The sequence below is a fragment of the Papio anubis genome, chromosome 4 (assembly GCF_008728515.1).
Source record: "Papio anubis isolate 15944 chromosome 4, Panubis1.0, whole genome shotgun sequence".
Taxonomy (NCBI): domain Eukaryota; kingdom Metazoa; phylum Chordata; class Mammalia; order Primates; family Cercopithecidae; genus Papio; species Papio anubis.
The window spans coordinates 20,284,424-20,293,706 of NC_044979.1; positions in this window are offsets into that span (position 1 = coordinate 20,284,424).

Below are 9,283 nucleotides of genomic sequence, written 5' to 3' on the forward strand. Positions count from 1 at the left end.
TCCAACTGCCTTGGCCTCCCAAAGTTCTGAGATTGCAGTCGTGAGCCACTGTGCTTGGCAGAAAAAAAATTTTTAAATAAAATTGCCAAACTGTTTTATTCCTGAGACTTTATTTGAAATCACATCAGTGCTTCTTTGTATGCCTATTTTCTATAGGCTCATCAAATATTTGTCAAATATTTTAAATCTCATCCAAACTCACTGATGAGAAATGTTTTGAAGATACTTTATATTTGCTCAAATGTGTGTTTGAGAGAGTAAACATTTTTGAACATTTTTGGCTATTTTCATTATTAAAAATTGCCAGTTTAAGTCCTTTTGTAACCAAACTCAGGTCTGGCTGCTCGCCACTTGAAAGCCAAAAAACAAAGTGCTGTGTGGTAAAAGGAAAGCAATTTTATTCAAATGCTAGCAGTTGAAGAGAAAGGCTGGACTTAGGTCTCAAAGAACCATCTCAAAATTTTAGGCAGAGTGAAGGGGTTAAGAGAAGGGGAGACCTAGGCAGTAGCGGTGAAGCTCAAGCCTGTAATCCCAGCACTTTGGGAGGCAGGCGGATCCGCGAGTCAGGAGGTCAGAGACCATCCACCAAGCTAACACGGTGAAACCCGTCTCTACTAAAAAATACAAAAGAAGCAGCGAGGTGAGGTGAGGGTAGAGCCTGTAGTCCCAGCTACTCGGGGAGGCTGAGGAGGCAGAATGGCATAAAATCCGGGAGGCAGGAAAGGCTTACAGTGAGCTGAGATCGGCCACCATAGCCAGACACAGAAGGCGAGACTCGTCTCAAAAAAAAAAAAAAAAAGAAAGAAGGGAGACCTGGGCCAGGCGTGCTGGCTCATGCCTATAATCCCAGCACTTTGGGAGGCCAAGGTGGGTGAATCACCTGAGGTCAGGAGTTCAAGACCAGCCTGACCAATATGATGAAATACAAAAAATACAAAAATACAAAAATTAGCTAAAAATACAAAAATTAGCCAGGCGTGGTGCCATGCGCCTGTAGTCTCAGCTACTTGGGAAGCTGAGACAGGAGAATCACTTGAGCCCAGGAGGCGGAAGTTGCAATGAGTTGCAATGAGATTGCACTATTGCACTCCAGCCTGGGCAACAGACTGAGACTCTGTCTCAAAAAATAAGTAAATAAATAAATAAAAGAAATAAAAAAATAAAAATAAATTAAAAAAAAAAAAAGGGAGCCCTGGTCTGGGAGACCCATGGGAGTGGAGTAGGGTGCAGGGTCTGTGTGTCTTGTTGCAATGGCTGTCTTGAGTTATTGTTCACCTGGAGTGTGGGCTGGTGCCATCTTATCTTGACAATGCCCAGGTTGTAGATTAACTTCCTGAGGTAATCTCTAGATGGGGGAGAACTGCAAAACTGGGTCTTCACGCCTGCTTTCTTTCAAGATTAGCCTCTGGAAATTCTAAGGAAACACATAATTAGATAAGTGAACACAGGCAAGGAAATGCCTGGTGGGAAAGAGGAAAACAAAGGATTTTAAAGTACATTTCAAGGCTACATTCTGAGATTAGAAAAAAAAATCTAAGATGCATTTTAAAGCTAAGGTACTCGGTTACATTTCGTTCATTTTTTTCTTTGATTTTCTTTTTTATTAATTATTTAAATGATTTTGTATCATAAAAGTCATACATACTGGCCAGGTGCAGTGGCTCATGCCAGTAATCCTAACACTTTGGCCGGGGCGGACGGATCACAAGGTCAGGAGCTGGAGACCAGCCTAGCCAGCGTGGTGAAACCCCGTCTCTACTAAAAATACAAAAATTAGTCAGGCGTGGTGCTGTGGGCCTGTAATCCCAGCCACTCGGGAGGCTGAGGCAGGAGAATTACTTGAACCCGCCAGGCAGAGGTTGCAGTGAGCTGAGGTCACACCACTGTATTCCAGCCTGAGTGACAGATCCAGACTCTGTCTCAAAAAAAAAAAAAAAAAAAGTCATAGATACTGAAAAATTCATGTAGTACAGGAGGTTATAATAAAAAATAGATTTTAGTTCCCTTCCTCGAGTGCCATTCTGTAGCTTTCCAGAGAGAATCATCTTAATAGCTTCCTGTGTGTCCTTTAAGAGACTGACGAACTTTTAAACTATAATTATTTGCTTCATTTACTAAAAAGGGGTCATACTATAGAACTCTCTATAAGTTTGCTTTTGTTTTTTTTTCTTTTCAATAATATAGCATAGATATCTTTTCATTCAGCACACATAGCTACACCTCATTCTTTACTTTGGTTATATTAAATGCCATTGTTTGGATGAACCATGATTTATTCTACCACTCACCTGTGAATGGGTATATACAGATTTCTGTTATTAAAATGTTCTAATAAATTTTCCATTCTTTTTGGGCATGGTAGCTCACACCTGTAATCCCAGCACTTTGGGAGGCTGAAGCGGGTGGATTATCTGAGATCAGGAGTTCAAGACTAGCCTTGCCAACATGATGAAACCCCATCTCTACTTAAAAAAAAAAACAAAAATTAGCGGAGCATGGTGGCAGGCACCTGTAGTCTCAACTGCTCGGGAGGCTGAGGCAGGAGAATCACTTGAACCTGGGAGGTGAAGGATGCACTGAGGTGAGATAGCACCCCTGCGCTCCAGCCTGGGTGACAAGAGTGATAATTCTGTCTGAAAATAAACAAACAAACAAACAAATAAATTCTCTAGTCTCAGTGTCTATAGTGCTGTATGTGATAATATCCATAGGATAAATTCCTAGAAAATAGAATTGCTGTGTCAAAGGTAATGTATTAATACATTAAAAAATCTGAGGCCGGGCGCGGGGGCTCACACCTGTAATCCCAGCACTTTGGGAGGCCAAGGTGGGCAGATCACGAGGTCAGGAGATTGAGACCATCCTGGCTAACACAGTGAGACCCCCGTCTCTACTAAAAATACAAAGAATTAGCCGGGCGTGGTGGCGGGCACCTGTAGTCCCAGCTACTGGGGAGGCTGAGGCAGGAGAATGGCGTGAACCCGGGAGGTGGAGCTTGCAGTGAGCCGAGATCGCGCCACTCACTCCAGCCCGGGTGACTAAGTGAGACTCCGTCTCAAAAAAAAAAAAAAAAAAAAGTTGATAGTCATCCCCATAACCCCCTCTGAAGAGACTTAACACTCCCACCAATATTGTCATGGGGACCTACTTCCCCTATACTTTGCAAACTGATCTGAGAAAAATGACATTTTATAATTTTAATATATGGTTATTTATATAAGGTTATCTATTCATATCATTAGTGGCCATTCTTGTAAAACGTCTGTTCGTGTCCCCTGTGCATTTTTTCACCAGGTTGTTTGACTGTTTTTTCTTTTTGATTTGTATTTTCTTGTTGATTTTATATCTTAAGGATTTTAGGATTTTTATATATTTTTCTATTTAAGGGTTTTATATATTATCTTTTTATTTTCTTGATTTTATAGTTTAAGGATATTGACACATTGCTTGTCACGTATGTTGCAAATATTTTTCCTTTCTGTAATTTGTCTACCTTGTTTTGTGATTGATGTCTAGACATTTTAATTCTTATATAAGTAACAGATAATTTTCTTCATTGTTTTGAACCGGTTTCAAGTTTCAAAAGTTCTTCATTGCAAGTGCATTTCTTAAATGATATTGGTTTAAAATCCCTGTCAGATAATTCCAATATCTGATTCATCTCACTACTGTGGCTGTTGATGGTCTTTTCTCATTTCAATTTGTGATGTTCCTGGTTCTTGGTATAACAAATGATTCTCTGTTGCATCCTAGACATTTCTGATATTACGTTAGGAGGCTGAAATCCATTTAAATCTTCTGGTTTAGCAGGCAATTAACTGTATAGGTTTAATGTGTGGGTCTTGGCTTACTTTTTGGGCTGTGGGCCCCAGGACAATTTAGTTTTCGGAGCTCTCATAGGGCTATTCTGGTCTGCGTGGTTCACCTGGGGCTTCAGGGACACCTGCTTAGGCAGAATATACTTCTCAGGTCCTGGTGTTGCTAGGTGGGCATGGGAGACATCAGTGCTATAGGGAGGATAGCACAATCAAAAGTTTGCCCAGTGCTGGCAGGGCCCCCCTCAGTCCCTGCTGGTGCCAGGTGTGGTGGTGAAAACACTTGCTGGGCCTACTGGTGTTGCTAGGTGGGAGTGGGAGATGCTGGGGACCAAAGGACCAAGACTGTTTCTTAGTTCTTCCCAGTGTCAGTGGCTTCCCATCTCTGTTGGGAGCCTCTGGTGTGGGAGGAAAGGAGATTGGGAAATGACAGGCCTGGGCTGCCTTCTGCTGCTGCATGGAGGGCAGTGCCCATATATTTAGGCGTGACCTCTCAAAATGTCTGTAACTGACTTTCAAGCAAGCAAACTCCATAAACCGATATCGTTCATGAATATGAAGCTTTAACGTATTAGTACATTGGATCCAGCAGAAGGTAAGTTGAAAATGTGAAGTTTATATAAGGAATGCAGGATTGGTTCAGTATTTGAAAATCAATCAGCATAATCCATGGTATCGACAGACTAAAGAGAAATTACATGAGACCAGGCATAGTGGCTCATGCCCTTAATCCCAGCACTTTGGGAGGCCAAGGTGGGTGGATTGCTTGAGCCCAGGAATTCGAGACCAGGTTAGGCAACATGGTAAAACCCCATCTGTACAAAATATACAAAAAGTAGCCAGGCATGGTGATGAATGCCAGTGGTCCCATCTTTTCAGGAGGATGAAGTGGGAGGATGCCCTCACTGAGCTGGGGAGGTGGAGGCTGCAGTGAGCTGTGTTTATGCCACTGCACTCCAGCGTCAGCAACAGAGTGAGTGAGATCCTATCTCAAAAAACAAAAAGAAGGTTGGGCGTGGTGGCTCACACCTGTAATCCCAGCACTTTGGGAGGCAAAGAGGGGTTGGATCACCTGAGGTCAGGAGTTCAAGACCAGCCTGGCCAACATGGTAAAACCTCCACTTCTACAAAAATACAAAAATTAGCTGTGCCTGATGGTGGGTGCCTGTAATCCCAGCTACTCAGGAGGCTGAGGTGGGAGAATTGCTTGAACCTGAGAAGCGGAGATTGCAGTGAGCTGCACCATTGCAGGCCAGCCTGCAGGCGTGACAGGGCAAGACTCTGTCTCAAAAAAAAAAAAAAAAAAAAAAAAGATAAAGAAAAACTATATGACCATTACAATAGATGCAGAAAAAACATTTGATAAAATTCAACATCCATTCTCAGCGAACTAAGAATAGTGGAGAATTTCCCCAACTTTATAAAGGACATCTGTGAAACACCTAGGATAATATCTGACTTGAAAAATGAAAGACTAAGTACTTTCCTGTTAAGATCAGGGAAAATGATGTTAACTCTCATCACTTCTATTCAACATTGTACTGAAGATCTTAGCCAGTGCAATCAACCAATAAAAACATATATTTTGCAAAAGAAAACTGTCATTATTTGTACACAACATAATTGTCTATGTAGAAAAACTTAGAGTCTATTTAAAAAGCTATGAGATGCTGGGCCTGGTGGCTCACACCTGTTATCCCAGCACTTTAAGAGGCAAAGGCAGGCAGATCGCTTGAGGGCAGGAGTTTGAGACCAGCCTGGCCAACATGGCAAAACCCTGTCTCTGCTAAAAATACAAAAATTTGCCAGGCATGGAGGTACACACCTATAATCCCAGCTACTCAGGAGGCTGAGTCATGAGAATTGCTCGAACCTGGGAGGTGGAGGTTGCAGTGAGCCAAGATGATGCCACTGCACTCCAACCTCTGGATGAGAGAGTGAGATTGTCATCCAGACAATCTCAAAAAAAAGAAAAAAAAAAAAAGGAAAAAAGCTATGAGAACTAATAGTGAGATTAGCAAGGTTGCATAACATAAGATATAAGGTCAGTAAAGAAAAATCAATTGTATTTCTGTATACTAGCAATGACAATTGGAAATAAAAATAAAACAAAACATGCTGGGCACAGTGGCTCACACCTGTAATCCCAGCACTTTGGGAGGCCGAAGTGGACTGATCACCTGAAGTCAAGAGTTTGAGATCAGCCTAGTCAACATGGTGAAACCTTTTCTTTACTAAAAATACAAAAATTAGCCAGGCACGGTGGCCTGTAGTCCCTCCTACTTGGGAGGCTGAGGCAAGAGAATTCCTTGAACCCGGGAGGCAGAGGTTGCAGTGAGCTAAGATTGCAACATTGCACTCCAGCTTGGGCGACTACAGCAAAACTCTATCTGGAAAAAAAAAGTTTATAACATTTCTATTTAATAAATCAAGTACAGATCTAAAATGGAGGGAGGGGCAGTGGGAAAAAAAAGGAGACCTATGCTGTATTCAGGGATTAAAATACTGAGTCTTAAGATGTCAGTTTCCGCAGTGCGTGGTGGCTCATGCCTGTAATCCCAGCACTTTGGGAAGCCGAGGCGGGCAGATCACCTGAGGTCGGGAGTTCGAGACCACCCTGATCAACCTGGAAAAACCCTATCTCTACAAAAAATGCAAAATTAGCCAGGCATGGTGGTACATGCCTGTAATCCCAGCTACTTGGGAGGCTGAGGCAGGAGAATTGCTTGAATCTGGGAGGCAGAGGTTGTGGTGAGCCAAGATCATGCCATGGCACTCCAGTCTAGGCAACAAGAGCAAAACTCCATCTCAAAAAAACAAAAATGTCAATTTCCCCCTAATTTATTATGAACAAATCCTCATCAAAATCTCAGCAACGTTTTTGATAAAACCTCACAAACTGATTCTAAAATGTATATGAAGGTGTAACCACCTCCCGAGTTCTCCTTGTCTGCTGCCCAGATAAAGCCAATTCATAGAGACAGAGGGATTGCAATAGAGAAAGAGTTTAATATATTCAGAGCTGGTTAAAAGGGAGACCAGAGTTTTATTATTCAAATCAGTCTTCCTAGAAATTTGGAGATTGGGGATTTAAAAAAACTTAGTGGGCAATGTGGTCAGGGAATGGGGAGTGCTGATTGGTTGAATTTGAGATGAAATCATAGGGAGTTGAAGTGGGTTCTTCTTGCTGTCTTCTGTTCCTGGGTGGGATCACAGAACAGTTGCACCCAATTACTGGTCTGGGTGGCATCAGCTGGTCCATCATAAGACAGAGTCTAAAAATATTTCAGGCCAGGTGCAGTGGCTCATGCCTGTAATCCCAGCTCTTTGGGAGGCTGAGACAGGAGAATCGCTTGAGGTTAGTAGTTCAAGGTCCACCATTGTACTTCAGCCTGGGTGACAGTGTAAGACCCAGTCTCCAAAAGAAAAGAAAAATATCTTGAACACCAGTCTTAACTTTTACAATAGTGATGTTATCCATAGGAGCAATTGAAGAGGTTAGGAATCTTGTGGCCTCTGGGTGCATGACTTGTAAACCATAATTTCTGATCATGTGGCTAATTTGTCTTTCAAAGGTGGTCTGGTCCCCAGGTAAGAAAGGAGTTTATTTTGTGAAAGAGCTGTTATCAACTTTGTTTCAAGGTTAAACTGTAAACAAATTTCTCATACAGTTAGCTTGGCCTATGCCTAGGAATGAATGAGAACAGTTTGGAGGTTAATGGCAAGAGGGCAATCAGATCTCTTTCACTGTCATAATTTTCTCACTGTTACAAGTTTTGCAAAGGCGATTTCAAAAAAGCAAGTGGACTAGAATAGCCAAAACAATTTTGCAAAGAAAGACAAAGTTGGTGGACTCATACTACTTGATTTTAAGACTTACTGTAAATGTCCTGTAATCAAGACAGTGTGGTATCAGCAAAAGAGACCAATGGAACAGAATAAATAATCCATTAAGTAAGGCAATTTAATGGAGGAAGAGTAGTCTTTTCAACAAATAGTGTTGAAACAATTGGCCACCCATATGCAAAAGCAAGAACTCAACCCATAATTTCTTTTTTTGTTGTTCTGAGATGTGTCTCACTCTGTTGCCCAGGCTGGAGTGCAGTGGTGCCATCTCAGGTCTCTGCAACCTCCGCCTCCTAGGTTCAAGTGATTCTCCTGCCTCAGCCTCCTGAGTAGCTGGTATTATAGGCACATGCCACCATGCCTGGCTAATATTTGTATTTTTAGTAGAGATGGAATTTTGCCATGTTGGCCAGGCTGGTGTTGAACTCCTGATCTCAAGTGATCCACCTGCCTTGGCCTCCCAAAGTGCTGGGATTATAGGCGTGAGCCACCGTGCCCAGCCTCAACCTATAATTTCTAAGGAAAAAAAAAAAAAACAAAAACAGGAGAAAAACTTCATGACCTTGGATTAGGCAAAGACTTCTTAGAACCGAAAAGCAGAACTTTAAAAGAAAACAAATTAATAAATTGAACTTTTTTTTTTTTTTGAGATGGAGTCTCACTCTGTCACCCAGGCTAGAGTGCAGTGGCACGATCTCGGCTGACTGCAACCTCTGCCTCCTGGGCTCAAGTGATTCTTCTGCCTCAACCTCCTGAGTAGCTGGGATTACAGGCACTTGCTGCCACACCTGGCTAAGTTTTGTATTTTTAGTAGAGATGGGATTTCACCATATTGGCCAGGCTGGTCTCGATTTCCTGACTGTCCCACATGTCCGTAGGAAGAGACCACCAAACAGGCTTTGTGTTAGCAACAAGGCTGTTTACTTCACCTGGGTGCAGGCTGGCTGAGTCCGAAAAGAGAATCAGCAAAGTAAGTGGTTCTTATAGGTTTTGGGATAGGCGGTGGAGTTAGGAGCAATGTTTTGTGGGCAGGGGCTGGATCTCACAAAGTACATTCTCAAGGGTGGGGAGAATTACAAATAACCTTAAGGGCTGGGGAGATTACAAAGTACATTGATCAGTTAGGGTGGGGCAGAAACAAATCACAATGGTGGAGTGTCATCAGTTAAGGCTATTTTCACTTCTTTTGTGGATCTTCAGTTGCTTCAGGCCATCTGGATGTATACATGAAAGTCACAGGGGATATGATGGCTTAGCTTGGGCTCAGAGGTCTGACATTCTGTCTTCTTATATTAATAAGAAAAATAAAACAAAATAGTGTTGAAGTGTTGGGGTGGCAAAAATTTTTGGGGGTGGTATGGAGAGATAATGGGCAGTGTTTCTCAGGGCTGCTTTGAGCAGGATTAGTGGCGGCATGGGAACCTACAGTGGGAGAGATTAAGCTGAAGGAAGATTTTGTGGTAAGGGGTGATATTTTGGGGTTGTTAGAAGAAACATTTGTCATATAGAATGATTGGTGATGGCCTGGATATGGTTTTGGATGAATTGAGAAACTAAATGGAAGACACAAGGTCTGAATAAGAGAAGGAGAAAAACAGATATTAAAGGATTAGGAGGAACCA